This window comes from Pan troglodytes, chromosome 2 (genome assembly GCF_028858775.2).
Source record: "Pan troglodytes isolate AG18354 chromosome 2, NHGRI_mPanTro3-v2.0_pri, whole genome shotgun sequence".
Lineage (NCBI taxonomy): Eukaryota > Metazoa > Chordata > Mammalia > Primates > Hominidae > Pan > Pan troglodytes.
In genome coordinates, this window is record NC_086015.1 from 92788178 (window position 1) to 92803932 (window position 15755).

The window sequence follows — 15755 nt, forward strand, 5'->3', positions numbered from 1 at the left end:
AAAAATGTTTTTGTTCCACTGGGTCTACTGGTAGTGGGAAGAGAGGGAGTTGCCTTACTTACTCACCTTAAGTGTTAATTTCTATCTCCAGTGGCTAGAATTTGCATCAGTTACATACACTAATGACTTACAATCCCACTTCTCCACTCCACATCTTTTCTGGTCACTGGACTGCATATTGGACATTTCCAGTTGGAGCATGATACAGGCATCTCAAGCTCCACATGGCCAAGCCAGAATTCATCATCTTTACACTTAGAGTTTACATCTTTGAATCTATAATTATCGGCTCCTGTATTCCCTGTGATTTGTCATCATAATGTTATGGTGTTTTTCTCATTGCTTGTTCCTCTCTAACTTCATTAATTCTATGGCATTATTACTTCTAGAATCCAGCTCTTTTTTTTTCCATCCTCATTGCCACCCTGCTAGTTGTGGTCATAGCCATTTATCACTTAGATGTGGCAATAACTTGTGTGATGGTTAATATTAAATGTCAACTTGATTGGATTGAGGATGCAAAGTATTGTTCCTGGTTGTGTCTGTGAGGGTGTCAGTGGACTGGGAGAGGCATACTCACCCTCAATGTGGGTGGACATCATCTAATCAGCTGCCGGTGTGGCTAGAATACAGCAGGCAGAAGAAGGTGGAAAGAGCAGACTTGCTGAGACTTCTTGTCTCCATCTTTCTCCTGTGCTGGATGCTTCCTGCCCTCGAACATCGGACTCCAAGTTCTTCAGCTTTTGGAATCTTGGACTTACATCAGTGATTTGCCAATCTTCGGCCACAGACTAAAGGCTGTACTGTCGGCTTCCCTACTTTTGTGGTTTTGAGACTCCAACTGGCTTCCTTGCTCCTCAGCTTGCAGAAAGCCTATTGTGGGACTTAACCTTGTGATTGTGTGAGTCAATTCTCCTAATAAACTCCCTTCATATGTTCATCTATCCTATTAGTTCTGTCCCTTTAAAGAACTCTAACTAATACAACTTGTAAACATACACGTTGACTTTTGAACATATTTCTGAGACATAAATTGGTCACCATGGTGTCATGATGTTTTTCTCATTGCTTGTCCCTCTCTAACTTCATGAATTGTATGGCCTTATTAGTTTCTAGAATCCAGCCCTTTTTTTCCATCCCTTTTGCCACCCTGCTACTTGTGGTCATAGCACAATTGTGGTGCGGCTGTGGTTATAAGCAGCCACTGTGCTGCTTATAATCCTTTAATCACTGCCTGTTGTTTTCTGGGAAAAGTCTAAATTCCTTTTCTGATTGAACAAAGATAAAAATGGATTTCCTCTTCTATTCCAGCCTCCTACCAATGCTTCATGCATGCTGGTTTCTTTATAATGCATAGAATGTGTCAAGCCTTCTCTTACATCTTAACATTTTAAATAAACAATTTTGCTGTCTAGAAAGATCTTTCCATTTATCCATTTTTATCCTCTAGGGCTCTGCTTTGTGTTAACATCTTAAGGGAAGCCTTTTCCTGATTCACTTACAAAGGGGTTAGTTGGCCTTCCTCTTGCCATGAAATTCTGTGTTCACTCGTTGTACTGCTCTTAACCACGCTATCTTGCAACCATTTCTTATCTCTCTTCACTTGCTAGACTGAAGACTTTGTTCAGCATATTTTACCTGTTTTTTATTTTCTATGCCTAGTCTTTGGGAACAGAGTAAATGTCCTAAAGTGTGTGTTGATATTGATATTGAGTTAATGCTATTGAAGTTCTTCCTTTTTTTAGAGTTATTGAGCCTTTATTTTTTAATAGTCTTACTGAGATATAATTGACATGCAGTAAACCGTACATGTTTAAAATACGCAATTTTATAAGTTTAGACAAATGTAAACAACCATGAAAACATCATCACAATCAAGATAATTATACATAAAGATAAAAAAACTGATGATGACATTCAAACATTTTCTTGTGCCACTTTGTAATCTCTCTTCTATCCTTCCTGCCCTCCAAGCAACTGCTGATCTGCATTTTGTCACTATATGTTAGTCTGTATAATCTAGAGTTTCACGTAAATGGAATTGTGCAGTATGTATTCTTTTCTATCTTCTTCTTATACATAGAATAATTATTTTGAACAAAAAAAGAAAAAATAGAGTAATTATTTTGAGATTTATTCATGTTGTTTCTTCCATCAACAGTTCATTCTTTTTATCAGTAAGTTGTGTTTCCATTTTAATTCAGTTAAAATATTTTATACTTTTTTGATTTCTTCTTTGATCCATTAGTTATTTAGAAATATATTATTTAATTTTCAAATATCTGGAGACCATAATTTCTTTTGATTGTGTAGGGTAACTAAGTCTCTTATTTGCTGTTCATGTATTTTACCACAGCATTCTTTTAACCAACTTCTCAGCACCTTTGTTTTCATGACCTTATGGCTGCTACTCCAACTTTGCTGTTCATTATGACAATTGGGCCCACCTTGCTTGTGGGATTATGTGTCATCACCTGGCCCTCTTATTTCAGGATCCTTTAAAAAATGTGTATGTGTATATATATATATATATATACACACACACACATATATATACACACATATGTGTGTGTGTATATATATATACACACATATATATACACACATATGTGTGTGTGTATATATATATATACACATATATATAAAATACAATTTTACTTTAAGTTGCAAATCAAAACCACAATGAGATATCATCTTAAGCAAGTAAGAATGGTGATTATTAAAAAGTCAGGAAACAATAGATGCTGGTGAGGCTGTGGAGAAATAGGAATGCCTTTACACTTGTTGGTGGGAGTGTAAATTAGTTCAACCATTGTGGAAGGCAGTGTGGTGATTCTTCAAGGATCTAGAACCAGAAATACCATTTGACTCAGCAATCCCATTGCTGGGTATACACCCAAAGGTATATGAATCATTCTACTATAAAGACACATGGGCATATATGTTTATTGCAGTATTATTTACAATAGCAAAGACTTGGAACCAACCCAAATGCTCATCAATGATAGACTGAATAAAGAAAATGTGACACATATACACCATGGAATACTATGCAGCCATAAAAAAGAATGTGATCATGTCCATTCTAGGGACATGAATGAAGCCGAAAGCCATCATCCTCAGCAAACTAACACAGGAACAGAAAACCAAACACTACTTGTTCTCACTCATAAGTGGGACTTGAACAAGAAGAGCACATGGACACACGGAGGGGAACATCACACACCGGGGCCTTTTTGCGGGAGGTGGTCCAGGGAAAGGGGGCAAGGAGAGGGAGAGCATTAGGACACACACCAAATGCATGTGGGGCTTAAAACCTAGATGACAGGTTGATAGGTGCAGAAAACAGCCATGGCACATGTATACCTATGTAACAAACCTGCACACTCTGCACATGTATCCCAGATATCCCTCTTTTTAAATTCTTTGAAATAAATAATGTTTTATTGTTCTGCATCTTTCTCATAAGATTAATGTGAATTATTCTCACTACCTGTTGTCTTGGTGAGAACTTATACAAGAATATTACTGATAATGGTAATCGTCTTTGTCTTATTTCTTACATCAAAGGTGTTTCTTTATAGCATCTTAGTATCAAATATAATGCTAGCTTATGTACAGCAGATCACTAATGATGAGGAAGAACTGATGTATGAGATCAAGGCTTACTGCAACCTCTTTAGAAAACCATTTTGACACATTATATTCATCTTGAACTACTCTCTGATGAAGCTCATAACTTGTAATTGTTTAATATCTTCTGTACTAGACTAAATTTCATGAGTAGAGGTCCTGTGTGTATTTTGTTCACCACTAACTCCTCAGGACTTGGTGATACCTGGATCATACTAAATACTCTATAAATATTTGTTGAATTAGTTTAAACTGAGTAGTTCAACTGATTTTTATTTATTGATGCAACTTACTGTTTAATTTTTCACCTTTTAGCTTGTTTTCTAAACTTTGTGTTTCATTGTAGCATCTTTTTACTTCTTTCCTTTATTTTACGGACTACGATTTTGTCGCTCTGAACTTTTCCATGCTATAGGAAGTTATTTATCTTTTTCTTAATTCTAACAGTATCTACTTTCAAGTTTTTTTCCCAGAGAATCCTTTAACCTATATTTTTCTGATATTTTAATTTGTAAATAAAACTGGATGAAGTTTATAGGTAAAAATGTTTATACAAGCAACACATATTCAACTGTCTCTCCTCCAGCTTCTATTGAGATACCAGGAAAATTCCAACATAGGGAACAACATGTGTTAGTGCCAGAAAGGTCAGTAAATTTCTGTCAAATGTTTTACAGATGAAAAATATGTAAGGAAGGGGAGAAGGACTCACAATTTACTACATTTGACGGAAAAATTATTTAAAATATAATAGAAAAAATTTAATAGCACCTTAATAATGCTTTTTGCCTTAAATAGAAAGGGCTGGACATGAGAACACACTACATAACAGTCAAGAGACAGAAAGTAGATCCTATGAGTTTTCACATTCAGTCATACCAGTTAAGGTAAAATGTTAGGAAACATGTGGATAATAATTTGACAATAATATCAAAGATTTTATAATATACATAACTATTTTCCATATGGTCTTCCTCCTTGGAATTTATTTTAAAGAAATTATTGTGACAATGTCGAGTTATATAAATAAGTAACCATCACTGTTTGCTTATAATTGTGAGAAATTGTTCATTTATAGAAACGTATTTAAGTAGACTATAATCTGTACAGGTGATATTTTTCCTAGCAAAAATATTTGTTATTTTAAGTATTGCACCAATATTTATTTTAGGAATAGAACTATCTATTTTAGGAAAATATTTCGTGAGAATGCTCGGGCCTGGCTAGTGATCCTGAGCACGTGATGGAAGAAGAAAATGAAACAAAGAGGAGATAGCTAAACAACTGTATCTAAGTTTTGAACAGAAGCTTTAGATAAGGGACAGCAGAGAAAAACAAGGAGGTTATATCATTTATGATTTAAGTGAGAAAATATCAAATTATAAGATAGATCAAGTATAGTTTATATATGATCCTACCTTGTAAAACATTAAAATTATGTGTGTCTATGTGTGCACTTGTGTAATATCTGTTTCATATACATGACAAAGATGAAATGACTGGAAGTAAAATACCAAATGTTGAAAAAAGTGGTTATTACTGGGTGATAGTTTGGCTGTGTCCCCACCCAAATCTCATCTTGAATTATAGCTCTTATAATTCCCATGTGTTGTGGGAGGCACACAGTGTGAGATAATTGAATCATGGGGGTAGTTTCCCCCATACTGTTCTCGTGGTAGTGAATAAGTTTCAAGTGATCTGATGGTTCTCATTCCTTCTCTTGTCTGCTGCTATGTAAGATGTACCTTTCACCTTCCTCCATGATTGTGAGGCCTCCTCAGCAATGTGAAACTGGGAATCCATTAAATCTCTTTTTCTTTATAAATTACCCAGTCTTGGGTATGTCTTTATCAGCAGCATGAAAACTGACTAACACAGTAAACTGGCACTGGTAGAGTGGGGTGCTGCTGTAAAGATACCTGAAAATGTGGAAGTGACTTTGGAGCTGGGTAACTGGCAGAGGTTGGAACAGTTTGGAGGGCTCAGAAAAAGATAGAAAAGTGTGGGAAAGTTTGGAACTTCCTAGAGATTTGTTGAATGGCTTTGACTAAAATGCTGATAATGATATGGACAATGAAATCCAAGCTGAGGTGGTCTCAAATGGAGATGAGGTACTTGCTGGGAACTGGAGTAAAGGTGAGTCTTATTATGTTTTAGCAAAAAGACTTGGGGGATTTTGCCCCTGCCTAAGATTTATGGAACTTTGAACTTTAGACAGATGCTTTAGGGTATCTGGTGGAAGAAATTTCTAAGCAGCAAAGCGTTCAAGAGGTGACTTGGATGCTGTTAGAAGCATTCAGTTTTAAAAGGGAAGCAGAGCATAAAAGTTTGGAAACTTTGCAGCCTGACTATGCGATAGAAAAGATAATCCCATTTTCTGAGGAGAAATTCAAGCTAGCTGCAGAAATTTGCATAAGGAACGAGGGTCCAAATGTTAATCACCAAGAAAATGGGAAGACTGTCTCCCGGGCACGTCAGAGACCTTCACAGTAGCCCCTCCCATCACAGGCTCCACGGCCTAGGAGGAAAAAATATGCACCCACAGGCTCAACACCATGTGGAAGCTGCCAAAGTTTGGGGCTTGCACCCTCTGAAGTTATGGCCTGAGCTGTACCTTGGCCCCTTTTAGCTATGGCTAGAGTGGCTGGGACACAGGGCACCAACTCCCTAGGCTGCACACAGCAGTAGGGCCATGGGCCTGGCCCATGAAACCATCCATTTTTTCCTCCATTTTTTCTGCCTCTAGGTGGAGGTTCCCAAACCTCACTGGTTTCATTTACTTCATGTGTTAAAGAAATAAAACATTATTGATACATGTGCCAACTCCAGTGTGTATAAACATCCAGGATCCCAATATCTTTTACTCCCCAGAAATAACCATTGTTATGAACTTGCTGTGAATCATATTTGTCTAAGAAATTTAGTAAATATTAATGAGTCCATAACAATCTATGTTTTTGCAAGTTTTTAACTTTGAATATATTTTATCATAATGTACTTAACATGTTGAAATATGTGGTTTTTGATCTGGATTATGTTTTTGAGATTTATCCTGGTATGACATAGTTCATGTTCATTTTTTACTGGTTATGTATGTGTACACACACATATACACATATAAATATGTATTATATAACTGTAGTGTGAATTTATTACAATTTATATATTCACTTTTGAGTGAACAGTGTTTACATATTTTTATTATGACAAACAGTGCTGCATTGACATTTGTTTTTATGTCCTGTTTTGCATACATATGGAAAGTTCCCAAGAGTTCTGCTGTGCAACATTTGATCCATGGGTTAGGAGTATCAGTATCACCAAGGATCTTATAAATACAGAATCTCACCCCACCTCAAATGTACTGAATTTTAATTTGAATTTTTATAAGATCTTTAGGTAAGTTTTATGCACATTAAGAGTTTGAGAAACACTGCTTTAGAGTATAAAACAGAGAGGAATGATGGTTGCCACAGTGCTTCCCAATACAAATTTAACATGAGTTATATATAATTAAAAAATTTCTTATAGCTACATTAAAAAGTTAAAAAAGGTAAAATTAATTTTAGTAATACATTTTACTTTACACCATATATCAAACAGTTTTCCATTTCAATATGTAATTAAGAGGGTTCTCAACCAATGTTGATTTTATTTCCAGCGCTATGTAGTAACGTCTGAAGATATTTTTGATTGTTATAACTGGATAGATATTCTACATATTCTAGGTCATGAGTAGGTAAAGGCCAGGGATATGGCTAAATATTATACGACGCACAGGATATCCCGTAACCAAATAATTATCCAGTCAAAAACGTTAATAGGGTCAAAAACCTTGTATCAATATGTAAATCTTAGTGTGATATTTATATATTTGTTTTGTTTTCCAAATCTGTTGAATTTAAAACTTCTAAATATACAAATGATTATTAATTCATTTGATTAACTTTTAAACTATTTTACCAATTTTTAGTTTAATATAGCTGAAGAAAATGATTCACCAAGGGAAATGATTGACAGTTGTGTGCCTGGAGGATTAGCAAAGAACAAGGGAGTACGCTCAATGAGAGTGGAGCAGAGTTTGGGACGGGCTAGTGGACTAGATTCTTGGTCTCCCTGTCTTTCTCTCTTCAGGCTCTATACTAAAATTTTGCTTCTCTGCCATCTGAATTGACTTTCTTCGTTCAAAACTATTTTTCAAGTTGTTGAGATTTATTGTAATGAGGTGATATTTGTCTCTTTTTTCTTACCTTATCATTCTGCTTTTCCTCTACCTCCTCCTGCTTATTTTCCTTCCGATCTGGAGTAATCTATATAAATTATTTGTCAAATAGATGCTTCAGAAAAAAATGCTCAGCTTAAACCTCTTTTATTGGCTTTTCCCTTTCTTTAGGAAAATTTGCAAATTCATCTTTTATTATGGTTCAACGTCAAACTGCATTTAGTTTTCCAGTCTCTCCCCAACAACTTCAGCCCCTCTCTACCACCATCCCACCCCCGGCCCCACAGAACGCGTGAATTGGTGAATTTCCTGTGTAAGACACTGAACCTGCTTTTCACACTCACAAGCTAGAGGATCATTGGCAGTAACTTAGCCTTTTGAAAATTTCAGTTTATGTATCTGTAAGGAAAAAGAGTTTAAGTTTACATTTTCTAGGATTCTTTCATGCTCTTTCGTAGAATGTCCTTAAATTCAAAATGATAGCTAAATCCCACTTGATCACATAGTATGTAAGTTCTTTTCTTCCTGCTTTTGCTTACATCATTTCATATCCTTGTAATAACTCTGCCTAGTGACTATTCTGTTATATTAATTGATCATGTGTTAATATAATAAGACCCATTTACATGTGGTTTTTTTATTTTATTTTGTTTTATTTTTATTTTTTGAGACGGAGTCTCGCTCTGCAGCCCAGGTTGGAGTGCAGTGGAGCGATCTCGGCTCGCTGCAAGCTCCGCCTCCTCGGTTCACTCCATTCTCCTGCCTCAGCCTCCCGAGTAGCTGGGACTACAAGCGCCTGACACCACACCCGGCTAAATTTTTGTATTTTTAGTAGAGACGCGATTTCACCACATTAGCCAGGATGGTCTCCATCTCCTGACCCCGTGATCTGCCAGCCTTGGCCTCCCAAAGTGCTGGGATTACCGGCGTGAGCCACCACACCTGGCCCATTTACATGGTCTTAACCGCCACTCACATTAAGGATTATTTAAATTAATGAACCATATGAGATGCATAAGATAAAAAAAAAAAAAAGAATGAAAGTGGAATTAGGCTCATTTCTCTATTCTTTCAGTTACATAAAATACATTGTTCATTTTATACAAGTCACTTCCCAAGAAAACTCTGCAATCTCTGAAAATCATTTAAATTATCTGTCCCTTAACGCCTTTCATAAAAAAAGAAATGGATTTAATTATTGTCTTAGTCATTTGGGCTGCTGTAACAAGATACCATAAAGTAGTGGCTTATAGACAACAGAAATGTATTTCTTACAGGAGACTAAGTCCAAGATCAAAGTGCTGGCAGATTCAGTGTCGGTCAGGATCCACTTCTTAGTTCTAGAGGAACCTTCTCATTGTGTCCTCACATGGCTCTCCTCTCTTTAGCTGCTTATAAAGGTATTAATCCATTCATGACTTAATCAGCTCCCCCAAACTCCACCTCCTAATTGTCACATTGGAGAATAGGTTTTGACATATGCATTTTGGAGGGACACAAACATTCACATGTTATATTATCTCTCAGTTATATTATCTCTCAGGTCTGCATAATCATTTCTCTTCCAGTTTGAAAACATAGAAGTTCACTTTAACATTAAGGGATAGCAATCATGCGCTTTGCACTCTTAGGCTCAGACACACTCACATTCTGGTTCTGTCACTAACTGCGCAGCTTTGGAAAGTATTTAATCACTGTGAAAATCCGTTCCCTCAATAAGGAGGGATAATAGATGGTGAGAATTTGGCACACAGTAATTCTGAAATAAATAGCATCATTCTTTAATTTATTAATATTTTGTTACATTTTCAAATATTTATTGATCCATGGGGCTTTAAAAATTACAGTTTGGTTACACAATTTATCCATTTTTTGATGATTTAGAATAATAATGACCTGAGATCCATATTCAAAGCATTAATTACAAGATTCCTTGGCAGTCCCTCTTCTACCTGTAAATCTTTATATTCTACTTTGACCGTCACTACCCAGGTCAAGGCTGCCTATTGTTCATTGAGCAAAGTCCAGACTGCTCAGCCTGCTACATAGGGTCCCCCACAATCTTGTCTATAGCAAATTCTCTTTCACTCACAACTACTCTCTCAGTGTACTCCATCTATAGTGTACTTCAAACTCCATTTAATTTTTGCATCTTGCAATTTCTCAAATATTCCCAATTTTTTTTTGCCTCTCAGATCTTGTTCATGTTGCCTAGCCCAATTCAGAACACCCCACTTCCATATCCAACTACTTTAATACGTTATCCATTACTTGAGCTCCACTCTATTAACAATATAGCAACATTCTTGTCTATCACTCTAGGTCAGAGATTCTTCTTGCTTTGCATTTCTATGCATCTGGCCTGGGGTTCTTTAATTATATTTACAAATAAATCCTTTTGATTTATTAATTCCCATTTCACCTATGAGATTGTAAGGGCCCTAAAATCTAAGAAATTGTAGCACATTTTCTTTCCTTTCTTACTTCACATTGTATAGTGTCTTGCCCTCATCAAATGCCTTGCCAATAAATATTTAAATGAGTATTTGGTTCTAGGTAGGAAGTATAAGGAGTTGGGCTAAGAACAATTTCTTTTACTTAAGAAAATGGCTTTCCTAAAGCTTGTATTAATTCTACAGTGAGGAAAATGGTGTGTTAGAATCACATTCTGGGATTTGTGCCAGGCTTACACTACAAAGAAGTAAGAAGTGTTTGAGAAAGTAACACTGGAGTGTTAGACTCTTTCACTAAAGAAGTGTTAATTGCATTACTTCAGAATATGAAATATAGTATAACAACACACTTTTCATCAAAAAGGTATAACATGTCAGAGATACATAATAAATTGAAAGTGATTTAATTTTTAAAAGATTGAGACCGTAGCATATCATTTATGATAAAAAGAAAGCTATTGAAATCTGTAACATGAAGTGCCATCATAGTATTTGTACTTGGTATTCTTATTCATAACTCAACTCTAAATTAGCCCTTGTTGCTTCACAATTTGCAATTTCATCGAATTGTCTGTTAGAGGAAACATTTCATTTATTATTTCTTTATTTTCAATAATAAAATACAAAAACCATTTGTTTGGGGGAGAAAAATCTTCCCTTCACTGGAGATTATATTTTGCACCTTCAAATTCTGTCCCATATAAAATACCTTGATATATTTACTATAAATCTATAATTCTGAATAGATCATATCACTGTCTTAGATATGAAAAACTATTGAAAGGATTTTTAGGAAATTGTTTAGAGAGTTAAAGAAATAAATAACATTTTTACAATTATCTTCTCCAATGTGTGATCTTCCCTACAGTTGCATAATATTCTATGAAGTTGGAAGTATTTCATAATTCTAGTTTTACCAAAGAAGAAATGGATTTCCAGAAAAGGGCTTAGTCTAATACTATATAGTCTACATGTAGGTGAAATATTTTTTTTTAATGGCTAGAACTGCACTTTCCAATACAATGACCATTAGTCAAATGTGACTACTGAACACTTGAAATGTGGTTAAGGCCACATTTTAAAATTAAAAACTGAAGCAGTGTAAACGTTTTTCCGATAAACATCATTATTGTTTTGGTAGGACTACATTTCCCTTAAATATTGCATCACTTTAAGATATTTTTGTTTTACTGTAGTGTGCATTTCCAGTATTATCACAAGCAAATCACAGATCTAGTTGATATCAATGGATTCATACCTTTTGAATGATTTTTCTTTGCACACTGATGTAATTTGTGATTGACTATTTTATGCAGAAAACATCAGTTATAGTAACATTTATGTAGCTTGTAGTTGGAAATTAAGATAAAATACATAAGATAGTTCTGATTATAATATAATTAACTGACATTTTTAGCTTACAAGTAAGTATCTACACATTTTAAAATTTAAGACAAAACCACAGTACTGTGCAGAATGGAATGAAGATGCAAAAGCTTACAATATGATGAAAGATACAAAAAAAGTGGAAGGTTTGTCAAAAATTTATGACAAATGGCAATTGAAATGTGCTGCATCAGAGAAACACAGAAAACTTATTTGGGCATTGTGTTAAAAGTTAAGTATAATAGAGTAGACAATATTCAGAAACATTTTCAGCAGCCATGTAGTGATTTTGATTTCTATCAAAAAATGAAAAAGAGTCAGCACATTAGTTGCCTGAAATCAAATGGAATATCTAACAGAGATTTAAAACATTTTTTTTTAGAAAAATTTGAATTTATAATATTGGCAGACTCTAAGATGGCTTGGATTCTAGCACAATAAAGAAAACCAGTTTTATATGGAGAGATAGTAACAGTTATTTCAGTTACATAAAATTTGTTACAGAATTATGAGGAAATACTAAAAACTACATATTTTTAAAGTGAAATAATCTTCAATAAAGCCACCAATGACTCTAAATAAAAAACTTCCAATCAAAATAACGTATCAACTTATAAAAAAATTAGAAAACTTAAAAATACTTTTCTTTAGCTTTAGATGAATCATGCATTATGCTACAGACTGTCCCATCAATATTTTGGGTGCATAATTATATATTGAAATGATAATGGATCATGATTGGATATATGAGGTTAAATAAACTATGTCGCTAGTGGTAATTTTACTTTTTTTTTTTTTTACTTTTTTAGTATGGCTTCTAGAAAATTTTAAACTACAAATGTGGCTTACTTACATTTCTATGGGAAGTACTGATTTCTAGAATATAAGTTCCCATAAGGCAGGGATGTTGACTGTCTTGAAAACTACTGTTTCTCCAGGCCTGAGAGAAATATACCTGGCATATGGCAGTTAAAAATATGGTAGCTAAAATATATGCTTAAATGAAACGTCCCCACCATGTTAGCTCTCTTTCTAGTAGAAATTGTATGGGATTTGTAAGCAGAGAAACGTTTTCTCTCTCTTTATGTCCCTGTTTCTCTCTCTTCCACTCCCTTCCTCCCTCCCCCTTAGTCTCTCTTTTTTTTCTCATCAAAATGATTGTCATGAAAAATTCAAAAGTTGGAAAGTTTCGTAGCTGTCTGGTGATGTCACTCCTGAGAGAGAACTACTTACTGTTAATAACTTCGCATATCATTTTGAATTAGTCACAGCTTTCACTCCATTCCCAGCATTTTAAAAAACATAATTGGCATTATATAAAACACTTTAATGTTTTCTGCTCATATTATATTTTTATTAATTTTGCTCATGGAAATAGTGCACACTTAAAAGAATTCTGACAATAACTTAATGTATCTTATAGAAATACAAAATTGTTCCCCTCCTAGGAAGTAATACTTAGGTTTTATTATTTTCCCATATTTTGCCTTTGCAAATTCAAACATGTACTCGTTTTTTTTTTGGATGTGGGATCATGCTGTACATATAAAGGACCTGTCCTTTGTGTATATCTGCCTTGATATGTAGTATTAATCTCATTTGCTCTTTCAGTTAGCAGTGGAGAAAAGTCCTTGACTTTAATCATCACCCTTGGCCAGCACACTTATCCATTTTTAGCCCTACATCTTAACTCCTACCCAAATACTGAAATTCTTCTTCTAAGCCTTATACTCTAACCAGCCTTTAGCAAAATTTCCTATATGACATGTTCAGCTCTTTTCTAATCATTCCCTTCTCAATAAGCTGATTGGTTGGCAGCTATGCTTTTTTTGAGGAAACTGGAACCCTCAAGTTTTTCCTTCAAAGTGATATATACCAGTCTTTTTGTCATAAAGGGAATTTTCCTCCTTGATTCTTATGGCTGTTTCTCCCTCTCTAATCCCTGACTTCCTTCCCCAGGCTTAGATGTCATGTTATCAGGCTGTATTGTGTCACCAACTATCTTATTTATTGGTTTATGTCATTTTCTGAACTTCATGACAGTCTCATTTGGATCCAGGCTTACTTTCATCCTCCTCAATACTACTCATATTAAAACTAAGATCCTTTTAACATCCTGAGTTCTCATTTTTATAATTTCTTTGTCCTAGTTGTCTCTTTTCACTTTAAAACCATGATCATAATCCAGACCTTCTCACTGTCAAATACTCTAAAATCTCATTTTAAAGCATCTCACACATTTCCTTTAGTTTCTCTTATTCTGACAATATGTTGATCCAACCATGGACCATAATTCATTCACTTTACAAATATTTAAGTGCCCTTTGCCTCTTAGATGCTTCTTATAGTAGCTTAAATTGGTCCATTATAAAAATTATATTGCATACACCCTCAAATCTCTTGCCACATTCTCCTTTTGTTGAAATTATCTGGCAAAACCACAATTCTAGTTAAATTCAATTTCCACAGAGTGGCTTTCAATGCTGCTTACTTACTGATGATTTCTGAACTTGAACCTCTAGTCCAGATATTATGACTCCAAACTTTTTACTTATTATCTACCAGTGGCATTTGTCATCTCAAACTCAATAGGTTACAAAACAATCTTCCTACCTCTCTTATTATATCACTGCCCAATCCCTAAACTTTGCTCCTTCTAATGTCTTCCTCGTCTCAGCCAAGAGCAACTCTGTTCTCCTAGACTAAGCTGTGAAGAATTGGCAGAGTTGCAATTTTGTTTAAAAATCAAAAAGCACAGGTTCTTTTAAAGATTATTTCCAGTATTATAATTCTTTTTGTCATTGTGAATGGTAATATTGAAATTTAAAAAATTTGGCTCAATTACTATTATTATTATTGCTGACAATTTAGAAGCACTTCCGTTGAACAAATTAAGTGACTCAGGTTTCTTAGAAAAGCTATTCAATAGAGGGAACCCATCTCTCATTTGTTTTTAAATATATCTTCAAAAAATGAGAGAATTTAAATCATCTTATTCCTCTGTGCATTAAAGAGTATGCTAAACATTTTCTTTTCCTTAATTTTCTCAGTATTGGATCAATTAGAGTCTACCAGAAAACACTAAGGGACATATATTCGAACATTTCAAACCCAAATGGAGTCATAAAATAATTTTCAGGTCATCTGGGAATTTGGAAAAGCAGCTTGGAAATACATCTCTTGGAATTGTTAAGGCTAGCAAAAAATAGTTTTGAGAATGAGAAAGGTCATTGCACCTTATGTTTAGATACCTAAAAAATTAGGATGATATATTTATTAAGGTATTTATGTCCTAAATCATGGTTTGTGAGCTAGTTGAGAGGGGATGCATTTGAGTCACTTTGATTACTTTTTCAAAATACCTACACTGATCACAAGAGACTACATCAAGTAATTGGAAGTAAACATGTCTATCGTGAAAAAGTTCTCAATATAATTCTGAAAGTATTTTCATTAATTTTGAGAATACATAGAAAGTTAGAGAAAGGCACAGTCTTTGGCTTGAAATGGCTTTAAATATGTCAGCAACAGGAAAGGCGGAATTTACAACTAGAGTTGGATGAAATTTAGAATTTGAATCAAAGGCAAAAAAAAGATATTTCAGAGAGACACAGAAGTGCTATCGAAGTTATTAAAGTTAAAAAGAAGAAACCAACAATTTCGAATAAAGACTTTAAAACTTATGAGTCCAGGTATAAATTATTAAATTTACCTGGAAATGTTGTTTTGTTATAAAATACATGTTTAATACATTTGATGAGTTAGGGAGTAAATTCAAAGGTGATAAGAGGAGAAAGAGGGTAAAGAATTAAAAACTAATATTTTTGAAATATATGTATCAGACAGCATTAAGGATTTTATGCTCTTTATCTCATTTAATTATCAAAAGCCTTTGAGGTAGGCAGTATTATTAACCATTTTTGACAATTTAGGGGACTGAAGCAGAGAGATTACATAACTTGCCCAAGGTTTTAAAGCCAGTGTGTAGTGGATCAAAGTTCAAACTCAATGTTTATCACTATACACTGCTAAAACTAAAAACAAAAACAAAACAAACCTCC